Raw genomic sequence first — 14,674 nt, forward strand, 5'->3', positions numbered from 1 at the left:
GAGTTTCTTAAAGATCAGGTCTGGCCTCGAAAAAAAGCGCACAATAAAGTCGGGAATCATTAATTAGCTTTGAGCCATAACTGAATCATTCAAGGCTTCTCTATCTAATTTCACTGTATCACAATTGTCTGAATAGTCTAAGTGAGCCTAAAATGACCGGCTGTCACTGAGTGCTTTCACAGATAGTGTGACACTTCCTTTAGGGATAACATACAAACATAGACCAAGAAAATATAAAGACATCGTTTGATAAGTCACAATGATTTTGTTTATTTGCAGAGCGCAGTCATTCCACTCAATTGCGCAGTCAAGTGACTCAATTTCTTTTTGGAAAACGAGAATTAGCGTACAAATCAGTCAATTTGCATTACAAGAAAGTTGTGGATATATAGAATTTTATATGCTTTTACAATATTTGGTGTTTCATCAAGAGAACAAAGGAAAGAAAACAAAAATAAAGCCAAATTAAAAAATCACTCATTTGCAGACGAACAAGTGTCATCTACGGTGTGCAGACAAACAGCGCTGTGAATTCACTTAAGATGTCTGTACCTTCCTTGGTGTATGATACAAACGTCGAACATTAAAGACGATTTTTTGTAATGTTCAAATTCTACTGGTCGACTTTTGATTTTTGGGTCAAATTGAACTTTTATGTTAGCCAAAATCGACTAATGGACTTTTAACAAAAAATTACGCAGAAAGAAAATGGACTGTATTATTTGAAAAATTTAACTGTATTCCTTCTGATAGCCAAATCAGAACCGTATTAACTACCCGGGAGCCACCGTGGTGCAATGGTTAGCATGCTTGACTTCCATACACACAAAAAATTATCACCAAAATTTTTTCAATTAAACACTTAATTGAATTTGGAAACGGATTCAATTAATATGTTAATTGATTCAATTAATTATTTAATCAAATCCGAATAAAAACCAATTTAAAAAATGATTGATATTTGTTACGTTTCCAATTAAAATATTAATTGATTCAATCAATTTGTTAATCAATTCGGAAATAATTTTCAATTACAAACGTGATTGATATTTTTTCCGTTTCCAATTACACATGTGATTGATCCAATCACCTTTGTGATTGAAACTGAATAATTTTGAACAATGGAAAGAGCGAAAAGAGAACAAGAGAATGGGTATTTATTCAACAATGTATGATGGAGAGATCAGTCTGTGGAAGTAACTCGTAACGAACGGTTGGGTTTTTGTTTTTCGCGTAAATTGAAAAACATGATTGGCGACATTCTGTCTGCTGCATTCAAAATGTGTGCATAAATATTTTGAACGCAACAACAAATCATAGCAAAGGGTTGAAACAAATAAAGTGTGCAACAACAAACGGCCACATGGTAAAGGTTTGAAAAAAAATATATGACAGAACGCATTTGAAATTACCTGTGTTTGTGTTTTGTGGTATTGTAAAAATGGAAAACACTCTACGTTTATTGAAGGTAAGAAATTGTGAAATGTGAATACCGTTTTCCATTGAAGCCTGTTTACATTAAACGGACTAAAATAATATATTTTTTATTCATTTCTTTTAGTGACCAATTTTATTTCGTGAAATTGACCAATCAATCCCATCAACTCCATCATTTTATCAAATATATAATAATATGTTTGCAATAAAAAAGTGGGTACCGTATTGATCTTTTAAAATTATAATTTTTTTTCACTCCTAGTTTTCTTAAAACCAAGAGCGGTATGGGTTTGTTGGAAGATTCACCTTCAAGTTGCGAAGTAGCGTTGGCATTAAATTGCATTTTTGTTTTACCTGCCTTTTCCAAGTAGAGAGTATATCTGGTATATAAACTAATGAGCTGAATTATGAAATTGTAAAAAGTTCTTTCTTTTGGATTTAAAAATATGAAAAATATCAGAAAATAATAAAAATATGTATTTTCCATTTATATTTTTTTCTATTTCCAGAATTTGCAAATTATCATCAATATAATACGAATTATTACATTGCTTTCCCATTATTTTTGTCTTTGATTGGTTCAAATTTTAATAGACGATTTTAATGTGTGGAAATTTTGGAAAGGAATTGTTACTAAAATTAAATTGCCGAGCTCCTTAATACACCTTTTTATGCTAAAAGACTACAACTGCAAAAGAAGATTATAAATCTGCAACCTGGAACTAAGAATTGAACTTGATATTCTATGCAGGTAATATTTAACAAAATTAACTTTTAATTGAACAAAATTAAATTCGAATTATTCTGTTTACTTTCAGAAAAACTAATTTAGCTTGCAGGCTGCTGATTTATTGGAAATCTAGTCGCATCTACATATTAGAAGGAACATGTTAACATGGTTATTATTATAAGGAAGATAATGATTTATATAATTTATTTTTTCACCCTATAGTTGTTATTGATAGTAGTTGTATTTGTAAGTTATGTTAGAACAAAACACAAATGACAAGAACCAAATTTATTTGTCTATTGCATAATTCAAAAAATAATAAAATATTAAATATGTTTTATAAGAAACACATATTTTCTTTTATTTCAAAAGAAAAAAAAACTAAATACGATTTTGTGGTCGCAATATATACATTTTTTGATCGAAATTTATAGCCAATTTCAATTAATTATTTAATTGAATGAATCAAATAGTTGATTGATTTTTGTCGCGAAATTAATTAAAATTTTAATTGATTCAATTAAAACTGTGATTGAATTTTATGTTAAAAAAAGTCAATTAATTTTTAATTAAAAATCGTGTTGGTTTTCAATCAAAATGGGTGATTGATACTATCATTTTCGTGATTGAAGACATTTCAATTAAAAAAATGATTGAATCCGCGATTTTCGTGATTGAAATCAAAAAAAAAAAAATTTGTGTGTATTGAAGGGTTATGGGTGCAATCCCAGTTTCGACTAAACACATACATGTTTTTCAGTGTCGGATTATCTGCTCTCCGTAATGCTGACATTGAGTGGTTGAGCTACACATAGAATCGGCCAGTGCTCTTTGACAAGTGAGAAGTTCGCCCTTGTGGTAGCACGATATACTAAATAGTCTAAGGGCATGATCACACTAGGCAAATATTTGCCCAAAACGGGTGCCAAACTTTTTTTCAAAAGCACTTTCGAAATATCTTGATACAGTTTTGGGAAAATACTCTTACCGAGAAATAATGTATCCAATATGAGGTAAAAATGATTGCTGGTTTGGCTGTGTGACGAATTCTTATTCGATATCTGTCAAATATTTGCCCAGTGTGACCACACCGTAAGTGAACCTTAAATAACGGGCTGCCTCTATAATTACCCAAACCTAACTACACTGTAGTTCATTCTTACTATTTTTAAGAAAAATTTCTTCTGCTTTAGTTATTATTGAACTTATTTGTACCATCTCCGAAATTTATACCCAGGTCTAGTTCAACAAATTTTAGGCATATTTCGAGTTAAGAAAAAATCATTGGACTTGGGAAAAAATTTTAGAAGTTTTAAACATAAACTAAAACAAATCATTTTTTTTTTGCAACAAACAGTTAGTTTTAGCATCAGTTTAACAACGGTCTTTTTTCTTTGTCAAAAAAAAAAAAAAACATTAATCAAAAAGTCGAATGTCGCGGCATCAAAATGTCACCATATACCATTTTAGGTTTTTTTGTGTGTACTATATTTAATTGATGATAATGCCGGTGATTCGATATCACAACACTGTGAATTCTACCATTCCCTTCCTATTTCATTTCCTCACACCTTTCGATTCTCGTAATACCACCAAGCTATTGAAGTGTAACCAGAGCACAAGAAGATATTGAATATACTCTAGACAATCAATGCTAAATGATTTTCTTTGCTGTGCTAGTTTTTGATTAGTATCAATTAACTACTTTCTATTATTCCGCTTTGCACTGGCCTGTATTTTTCTCCCCTTTCGTTTCGTTTACATTTCCTTATTGCTTCTTTGGTTCTCAACTTTAGAAATTCATTAGTCAGATTTTTTGTGGAGGGGGAGTGCTGGATCTAGAATCAGGGGCAAGGCTTTATTGGGATTTGATTTAAAATAAAAGCAATCAGGGAGTGAGAGAGACAGAATAAGGCAAGGCCAAATTTTTTGGATTTGATTTAAGATAAAAAATCTGATGACCATAGTGAATGCTCACACTTGGGATAGTGGGCAGCGCAATTTTCTTCATTTGCTTGTGCATCATGATAGTGTTGCTCCTTTGTGTGTAAGCTTTTGGAGGTTGTGTCTTCATCCGCTTGGGGTCCTGGCAATGTAAACATGGCTCGCATTAATTCGGCTACAAAAGAGGATGGATTTTGCTCCATAGATTTTTGACCAGTTTCACATAGTGTCCGCAGTATACATTGGTGACCATTTAATTTTTTTCTGCAAAATGGGTAGATTAAATAAATAAAAAAAGAATAGAAAATACAAGCTAAAAATTCCATAAAATTTTAATTATATTTTTTCTAAATTTAATTAAGATTTTAATTAAAAAAAAACATCTAACAAAAAAAAAAACAGTAGCGGGGCTACCATAGCGATATTTTTTGTTTTATAAATGTGCCAACGTAATAGCATTGTTTGCTGCTGGGAGGTAAGATAGAGTGGAAAAGGATATTTCGATATTTTATGATCTTCAAATATCTCAGTATCTCAATATTCGTGTTGACCACCGATATAGAGGTCTATATCTGTCCGTCTACAAGTTACTCAGATATAAAACAATTATATTTTCCCTTAATTTGTTAATGGCATAAGAATCTGAATTTTCACAAAATTGAATTATTCTATGATTCCAAAAATGATAAATAAATTTGGAATTATATTTTTTCACGTTTTTTGGAAGTTCGAAGCCATTGCTGGCATTCCTAATTCCTTCAGTCAGAAACGTCGTACCAAAATGAGGTAGTAGTAGTGAATTTGCTTAAACGAACGGACACTTTAACAAATCGAACTTAAGAATTATGTTTTGTGTGTTGTTTGTATAATCATACCTGTCCAGGTGTTTCTCAATGGTTTCATAGAGAGCATATCTAGTCCTGCGTTGGTGGCGAATGTGTATGCTATCTAGAGTAGCAGAAATACTGTCGGCATTATTGCTTCTTCTGTTGCGGAGTGGAATCGGATTTTGTGTACCAAAGATGGGATATATTTTATGATTTCGCTGAAATGTGGGACGGACTTTTCCTTTAATATGTCTCCCAAGAAGTTGTTGATTATTACCTTTAGAGCCATTTAATCTAAGAAAAATTGGTTGTTATACGATATAAAGGGAAAACTCTCAAAAATTGGAAAACTCTCAAAAGTGAATAGTTTTTGTGGGACCATTGACATACAATATTTTCCCAACAGGGTTAATCTCTCATAAGTGGATAAAATAAACGAGACCCTGGACGTCCAGTTTTGAGAGGTTTCACTGTATTTTTGTTAGTGTTGTTTTTTGTTTTGTTTTAATAAACCTTGAAGGTTTCACTGTATTACAAAAGGAAAAATCATACCTCCACCAAGGATATTTGTTAGACATAAAGCCACCATATCTTTGATTAATCTCTGTGTATTGCTGAAAGGGGTTCGCATAATAACTCGTATGGTTATTAACATTCATTTGCATATAGGGTTTGGTATAGGGAGATGCGTCATAATAGTGGTAGGATGGTTTATGTGTTTGCCATGGATAATTATCCGAATATCTGTGTTGCTCCAAATGCTGGCCAGGGATTTTCTCTAAATTATTTGGAATATCAAAACGCTTTATTTGCAATTGTTGAGATTTAGGAAGACTAATTCTTTTAATTGCATCGATTTCCAGGTTTGGTTTTTCACCTATGCCCTCCTTTAAACGATCCTTAAGCTGTTCCGCCAATTCACTTGGAGGCTCGCTGGGCAATGCCCAGGCCAAAGCTATAGTAACCGATAATGTTATATAGTTGACATGATTCACTACGGCTATAACATCATCCAGAACTTTGGAATTGTAGTAAAGAAGCCGATTAAACACTTTGACTGGATTTATCTGGATATGATTTCTTACCTAACTGGAAAGAACTGTCTTGGGGAAAAGTTAAATATCTACGTTGTCGTGATAGAGTATGAAGTGGATTCATAGACTCCCGCTTTAAACTTTCATTGATTAGATTGTCCAAATTTTCCGACAAAGCAGTTCTGAATATCGCCAAGAGAGTTGTCACACAGTAAACGATGACTAAAAAATTCATCGTATCTAAGTTCAGCCAGCTTATTCAGTGTAAGACATTCAAATTTCCGAATAAAACTGTCTGAAAACAATGGGACTGCAACAAAGTTTCGTTTGAGATAACAACACCCTAATTATATTTTTTTGAAAGAAACCTCAATTAATTAACATCCAATTTCATTCATTATGAGTCAATGAACGAAACCAAAAAATCACTTTCATTTCGATAGCCAATGCATGTAGAAATGTTCAACTTATTACCATAGTATTTAGAACAGAGAATTTCTCCAGAGAATTTAATTGTCTTCGTAGAGAATCAAAAGAATTTTCTCATAGTTTGAACAAGTCTTTCATCTTAGGTTAATTTGTATGCCACACTATATTGTTTTTTACATCCGCCGCCAATGAAACTTTAATCTGTTTCATATTCTACACCGTCGCGACATTCTATGGCTAGCCATTATCACTTTTTTGTCTGTAGTATGTTTCCTAACCTATGACGGATCGTAAATAAATGGAATATATGTTGTTACACATTTTTTTTTTGATTTGGTTTTCAAATAAATTTGAGTTTTTTTTCGAATTTCTCCCCTAATATGTTAGTTTCTCCAAACATGCTCCAACCTCTTTTAAATCTTATGTGTAAACATTGTTTGATGGTCATCCTTTATGGGCCACTCATTGTGCATTCCCATTCACACGGACAAATCCATATGAATCCTTGTGCTTAAAAACTAATGTTTGAGTTTATTAGAACATTTGGAGGTAATGCGAGTGTATAGATAGTAATGGGTCAGTATGTGCTGGTGTTTGACTACCGTTCCCTTAGATTTCCGCATCATTCCAGATTGGATATTCACAACCATGATAATGTTGTCTGCATAAGGGCATGTGAAGTGCATGTTTTGCAGCTTCCATATATGCAGAACCATTGTTGTGTAATGACGCTGAGGATTTCAAAGTGTCTTGGGGCAAGGTGAAAATGGCACGCAAAAGTTCCATAACGAAGGAGCGAGGAGTTTGCTGACCATTTGCTAGTCGATGTTTTTGTTGTTCCTTGTGTGTTTCACACAAAGTACGGAGTACACAGGCAGTACCATTGTGGCCACGTCTGAAAACGAAAATAAAACCAAGGGTATTAAATCCGTTGACGGTTAGTGGTGAGGTTTCCAAGTAGACTTACGTTTTGTAAAGCTTTTCAATTTTACTATAGAGTTTGTGGCGTGTTCGCACATGTTCTCTGGTCTTGATTTCATTTAAATCCTCGGACCAATCTTCATTGTGGGGAAGTTGATGGTCGAGCGTAGTAGTGGCATAGCTACTCTTTCTTCGTTTCCCAAAAATGGGAGCAATCAGATGTTTGGGACGTTTCCTTAAGATCTTTCGCTTCATGGGTGGACGTTTGAGGGCTTCAGAGGATGACCTTTGGACATAATGAATAATTTAGTTAGTAATTGTGATGCTAAAAATCTCAACACATTTTCAAGACTGTGACTCTTTTATTGGGCTCAGTACCAATTGCATTATTCTTTCAGAAATTTATTAATCACAAGTGACATAATCAACAGAGATAGATACATATATGTTCTACACTGGTAGAAAAACCTTTGTAATATTAACGAAATGTGTGATTAAAATTAAGCCAACGAAGAGTATTCGTAAATGTTATGAAATTTTTCGTTATTATAACTAAATTTGTGTTGAATGACTATTGAGGAAAATTGTCATTGTCTGTATGAAAATGTTTCTTGATATCAATGAAAGACTATCGAAACAGCCGTTGCCTACATTTTGTAATCTTCAAATTCAACTAATCGAGCTCGAGTTGGAAGAGGAATGCTATTCCAATGTTGTTGTGCCAGCAACTCATAGTCGATGGTTGTGATCTTAAAAGTCGATTTTCTCCGTAAAAGCCAAATTGATCTTTTTTTTAATGAAAGAATAATTAAGAATAATTAAAATTTTTGAATATTGAAAAATGGAAATTTCAAAATTTTCAAATAAACTTTCGGTTTTTGACACATGAAAAAAAAATTTTGGAAAACCAACGTTTTGATTCCCGTTACAATTCCTAGTCCAGAGTAAACTGGTCACCTATCCCACCAACAGCTTTTACACACTAAATATTTATCTGTGCTATAGATGTCAATTATTGCGCGGACGTTCAATTGGCGGTTGACAATATGTTGTCTCGAAAAGGAAACATGAAACACTCTGTGACAAATTATTCTTTAAACCAAATTTTAGTTGGTATCCAAACTCTCTTTGATATCGCAGCGCGATTCATCCTTCCATAGCAATAATGTGATATTGATATTGTCCGTCTTCATTGTTTGAAGATTCGCTGACTAAAACGATAATCGTGTACCACAATGCAGTAATTTGTACTTATCGCGTCACCCGCATAGATTCAATTTAAGTATGTATGCCTAAAGTGAGAACCCATCAGCCTTTCTTCTTTTCATCTTGAAAATATGTGCGAAATATAGTTCTCCTACAACTACCCAGGACTCTTACCATGTTTTGCTATTATGTGGTCGCTGCTTTTGAGTGCCACCATCGCTACGTTCCCACCACGATAAGGGGCGGTAATTTGCTTCAGTGAATTTTTGCAAGAACTCTTTACCTAAATTTGGCTGCATTGACCAACCATTTAAGCCAGCGTGAAAACTTTCCCATCTTTGCCTGTTATCATCCAACTTTCCCAAAGAGCTGACATCATCATCCCTTGACTGCTGATCGTTGTAATGGTCGAAATGCCTCATATTGCTGTAGTCGACACTACTGGGTGATGTGGGCATGTAATGTGCGAATGTGGTGGCAGCTGCTCCTGACAACATTTCTTCGTTGACAGCGTGTTCAGGCAAACTCTTAACATTACCTCGATGGCCAGTAATGGCTGAAGGTTCTTGCTGCTGTTGGTTTTGGACTGAGCCAATGCGTCTGATAAGACCGAATGTGCCATCGTTAAGTTTGTGGCGGAAATTCTCAATTATCTCGGAAGGAGGTTTACTGGGCAATTCCCAGGCCACTGCACATGTAATGCCCATGATGGCATAGTTGGTGTAATCCACAACCGGTATGATGAGATCAAAGGCTGCAGAGAAGTTGGCAAAAGTTAAATGAATTAAAAGTGTGACTCTGATTTAGAATGAATCTTAGCAAAGGCCCCCCATTACCCCTAGCAATTGGGGGAGCTTTGGTCTCACAAGTGAATTCATCAAACCCTTTAATACCATCATCCACATCTTAGTGAAACTGCTGTGGATAACAACAACTTTTAATTGAAAATGACCTCACTTACACAGTTGGAGAGAAGTTCCTTCGGGGAATACCAGATAGCGTTTATGTCGATGGTGTAATAACAAATTGTCCTTGCTTGTAGGCATTTGGGATTCCAGCAACTCAACACGTTCAAAATATGCTGATATGTCTAACGGGCTTATCGGCATTTTCAATGAGTCGGCAAATTCACTTGAACCATACGACAAAGTAGATGGTGAAGTAGCGGATCCAATGAAGGAATTAGTGTTTCCTTGATTGCTTTTATTAATTTCATGATGAACATCTACCTGTTCCTCGCGCTCAACCATGCCCTGTAGTTGTGATGGCAGTTGTCTTGTGTCAAATGCCAATGCTCGTGATGAAACATCCAAGGACTCACGATAAGAGCTCATGTCCTTATCCCCATGCATAGTATTGTCTGAGAAATTAATGCTGAGCACAAACTCCTGCCTGGCCCGATTGGAGCGAGTGACATCACTTACATCACCAAAGGGGTATACAGAATTCATGGAATCTATTGAGGAGACAAACATCATGACCATACTCATGATTATTTTCATCGTTAAGCTAACTCCTTTGCTCCATCGTTCTCCTCCCATTTTCGTGGCTGTCAACGCAATGCGTTTTTTGTTCTTTAATTAAAATTCTTTAATTGTTCCCAACAATTTCTCATTTATCACAAACACCGGAATGCATGGACCCGTTCATGCAGTAACTGCTGCCATACACCTTCCTTCCTTCTCTATTTGTCGAGCAGTAGTAATTTTTTGGCACTTGCCCTGGATCCTCCAATTGCCCCTTCGACTCTTCAATTATGGGACACTAATCAAGCGTAAAATTAATATGGAGTTTGTAGATTAGTGATGAGGCCAGAAGCGTACGATTTTAGGCCAAGTTCGAAACCAAGTAGTCAACGGTAATGATAATAATACCCATTGAACCGCAGCCCTGACTGCGGTAGTTAAATCGTACTGCTTTCGTCATTGGATATCTTCTCAATGGTTGTTGTTGTCCTTCTTTTTGTTTGCAAGTGTTCTAAGTGTTCTAAGTCCATAAAACGGTCGACCATCATAAAGGCAATGGAGCGCGATTGAACAAAAGTCATTGACTTTTAATAACCATTCATAGATTTATGGTCTAAGATTGTGCATACGCCCATGGATGCTAGTCGTCGACCACATTTTTAATTACCATTTGCCAGTGAAAATGGCCAAATAATGGCTGCTGTTCCATAGTGGAGGGAAAAATTGTTCGTAGCATTTTAGCAATTGTATATGGCATTTTAGCCGATGCATTCGTTTGACTGTGAGTGTAGGAAATTGTGGCGGCTGTGATCAAAAACCCATTTTCAGGTTCAACAAACTCTCCGTTCCGGTACTTCAATGATGCGAATGAATATCGTTGGCTTTAATAACGCAATTACTTAGCACCTCATTGTCGGTGCAAGGGCATCGTAAATTCGCAAATGAATCTTAATTTGCATGCTATCAAATGGTTTTAGTCAATAGTAGTTTGTGGTATTAAAAGCAAATTGCTTTTTTTCTGGTCTATTACGGATGGAATATTCGCAATCTTTGTGGTTAGATTTCGTCAACTTTTCAAAACCTCAGGGCTGAATTCATGTCTATGGTTTGAGTTCTAGATAGAATCGTGAAAGTTTTTCTAACCCCACTGAATATACATAGAGAGTAAGTTCGATGTTTTTGGTGGGGTTCTGGTCAAGTATGTTTGGATGACATTTTTGTGTTTCTAATAAGAGTAGAAGATCTCCAGAACCCACCATTATTCGTATGTAAGGATGGCAGATCTGATTGTCGTTGAGTGTCCTATTTAGTTTAATTGAATGTATCACTTCTATTAAAACGAGAAGTTCCGGTACGAAAAAAATTTGATTTAATATGAAGGACATGCAATATATAAAACATTAAGGACAAATTACTTTAATATAGAGAAATTTTAATAACAATAATGTTCATATTCTTTGCTTTTTCATTAAATTTAGGACGCGAATATTTGAAATTTGGACCTTTAATTATTAAGGTGAAAAATATACTGTTGTACCGCTTTAATTTTTGAGAATTTTGGCAATTTTTTTTAATATCCGTATGTCTTTGGAGTAAGGTGAATTTTCTTTTTGATTTAAAGAAAAAACACCCATAGAAAAAATCATGAACGGCGGGCACGTTTCAAAATAATCCGTTCATCAAAGTGAACAGACGGTGCCAATCTGACAACGATAAAATTACACCATGCGGTATCAAAACAACAACCAGCGTTCATGATCTAAGAAGTAATGGCTACTGATGAAAAAAAAATGCTGTCGTGACTCGAACCTGGATTGCTTGTACCAGAGGCGCTAACAGTCGCCTTAGCCCAGTGCACCACCGGCGGAGTTGCTATAAGAACGTCTAACGAGTTTTCATGACCAAAGAAAAATGAAAGCCGTTGATGGTTAGGTTAGGTTAGGTGGCAGCCCGATGTATCAGGCTCACTTAGACTATTCAGTCCATTGTGATACCACATTGGTGAACTTCTCTCTTATCACTGAGTGCTGCCCGATTCCATGTTAAGCTCTATGACAAGGGACCTCCTTATAGCCGAGTCCGAGCGGCGTTCCACATTGCAGTGAAACCACTTAGAGAAGCTTTGAAACCATCAGAAATGTCACCAGCATTACTGAGGTGGGATAAAACTTTTTGGTGTTCGGTCGAAGCAGGAATCGAACCCACGACATTGGGTATGCAAGGCGGGCATGCTAACCATTGTACAACGGTGGCTCCAAAGCCGTTGATGAAATCGTGAACGCCCGTGGACTGAACCGTGAACATTCCGTTTTGAGTTTTTTGTGAACGTTTCCGTTTTGTTACCGTCCGTTCATAATTTTGGAACGTATTTTTTCTATTAGTGTAGTTTTTACATTACCTGAGATATTGCATCTTTGGATTAAAAATAAAAAAACTTCAAAAATGACATATTTTTAGGATATAATTGGTTTAAATTTCTTTTTGTGAAATTAAGAAAAACGTTTTACTTTGTATGATTAGATTTTTTATTATTTGGATTTCCTCCCTTAAGGTGGGTACTAAGATCAAGTTTAGCCGATAAAATGAAAACTAAATCAGTAAAACAAGTTATAAAATTGTACCTCTTTGTTGCAAATTTTACTATAACTTGATGGAGAATAACCCAAAACAATTTTTCATAAAGATTGTATTCTTGAAAATGGATTGTTAAAGAATAGTAATCGTGAAAAAATGGCGATTTCAACGGCTAAACTCGAACTTAGTACCCACCTTTACATTTACTTGTATGTGCATAGCTTTGCGAGTAATTTTAATTTTATAGAGCCTTGGTTTAAGGCTCAATAACCTAAAAAGTGTTTTTGTTTTGAAGAAGCCGCATCTTTGGATTGGAATCAATATCAAGAATGTCAAAATCTTTGGATCCAATTGAAGTTTTTTTTTTTGCAAATAAGTATGATTCAGCATTTGGATAAAATCTGAAGTTTGTGTTAAGAGTTAATAATTTAGATACTTAAGTGTTAAGTGTATTAATTTTGGATAATAACTATATCTATATCCATTTTTTGTTTATAAGTCTATACTGAAAAATATACTTTTGAACATGTTTTTCTTTAAATCTTTCATGAATCTTTGAAATTTGGGTCCCTCTGTTTCCTTAAAGGAAAGAAATGAACTGAGATGTTGAATCTTTATATTGAAGATTAAAACACTTTTTTTGAGGATTTTGTATATTTGGTTTGAAGTTGAAAACATGTGTGCTTTGAAGTATCTGTTATAACTTGACGTGTATTCTATATTTTAAAGAGGTGACATCTTTGGCTCGGAACCAATACCAAAATCCTTAAGCGAAGGTCAAAACCGATGAGTTCAAGTAAACTTTGATTTTAGTTTATGGAAGAAATTATCACAATTGTTTTCTTAATATTGGATTTTGAGTAGCATTATATTAAATGAATGCTTTTATAGGCCTTCAGAGATCTAGAAATTCTTCCCGCACTTTATTAAGAAAAATATTGCCCTTTGTCTTTAGCCATTCAGTGAGCTAGATATGGAATAATCCTTTAATTAGGCATGGGATTGTCAATACAAAAGAGAACAAAGAACTTGTGACCTTATGCATATGCCAATGGAGCATTTGTCAATACAATCGTATTTTAACAAAGGCCTAAATGGCAAAAATATTTCGTCCCAAAAAGCCACATTCACAAAAATAAAAGAAAACTGAAAAATAAACAAAAATCCTCACTGCTTGCATTATAGCTGAATGAGTTTTCCCTTTCCAAATGCCGATGTTCCATGAAAAGGAGGTGTGGTGGTGAATGAGAAGGGGGTGGGGAGTAGAACATCACACTTGTATTTGAATAGCCGCGACACAGTTCAATTGTTTCTGGCTTTGTTGTGTGTGAGTGTATGTGTAAAAGTAGAGCAATGGCGTGAACACTGAATTAACGGCTTTAGAATGTTCGGCTCTTCGAAAGAATTTTCACACTGTCGTGTGAATGTGTTACCTTGGATATACAGCCGTTTTTTAACGGGATTTTGGTTGAGTGTTAACGGATGACTATGTTTTTGTTCTTGTTGTTGTTGTTGGTTTATTATGTTAGCTGCAGAAAACTCTGGACGCGGTTGAAGTTACAATGGTTATGACCAATGTTTTTGTTTGCCGATTAAATCTACGTGCAACGTGTTGAGACCTATGGCTCCAATTTCAGCATCGAAAGCATAAACATGCTTGTAAATTTCGTACAGTAGGTCACTGTGTTGAATCAATATTGAATTACATGGTCAATACATTTGTGAGTGAGATTATTGAGAGAAATGCGTACCTAAGGCAAGCGAAGATAAGACTGAGACTAACAATTGAAGATTTTCTCCAACGAATTATAATGAGCCTAGTTGAGTCATGCCTTAAATGACTTCAATAATATCTCCAATTATTATGAACTTGATTTTAGTTTATGTTGAACAAGATTTCATATATTTCTGATTTTGATATATGTATAGTTTTTAATTTTTGTCTGTAAGGATTTTTTTTAATCCAAAGACAACAAATAAATAAATAATCAAATAAAACGCTACAATATAATCGAATAATTCAGGGAAGATATTGGGCAAACCTTGGTCAAGACGAGATTTGGGCTTCTTCATCAACAAGGAAGCGAAAACTTAAAAAAACCCCTA

Source organism: Haematobia irritans, chromosome 1, assembly GCF_050003625.1.
Source record: "Haematobia irritans isolate KBUSLIRL chromosome 1, ASM5000362v1, whole genome shotgun sequence".
NCBI classification, from domain to species: Eukaryota; Metazoa; Arthropoda; class Insecta; order Diptera; family Muscidae; genus Haematobia; species Haematobia irritans.